Raw genomic sequence first — 268 nt, 5'->3', positions numbered from 1 at the left:
AATAGATATCTAGCAGGGCAAGATTGGAAGGTAAGGCTTTCATCTGCTTGTTGTTCTTACATTCTGAACCTCTAGACTTCTCCCTTGGGTATCAGCTTCTCTCTGTTCTGAAAAACAGGCTTCTCTTGGTTCATATCATAAGGATTTTGGACCTTCCTTCATAGCTCAAGTCACAACACTCTGGCTATTCCTGGCATTTTCTTTCCCAGTCACCTCAACAGAAATCTCTCTCTCTCTCTCTCTCTCTCTCTCTCTCTCTCTCTCTCTC

This window comes from Mastomys coucha, unplaced genomic scaffold (genome assembly GCF_008632895.1).
Source record: "Mastomys coucha isolate ucsf_1 unplaced genomic scaffold, UCSF_Mcou_1 pScaffold21, whole genome shotgun sequence".
NCBI classification, from domain to species: Eukaryota; Metazoa; Chordata; class Mammalia; order Rodentia; family Muridae; genus Mastomys; species Mastomys coucha.
The sequence above is the reverse complement of the archived record's forward strand: the minus strand, read 5'-3'. Positions refer to the sequence as shown.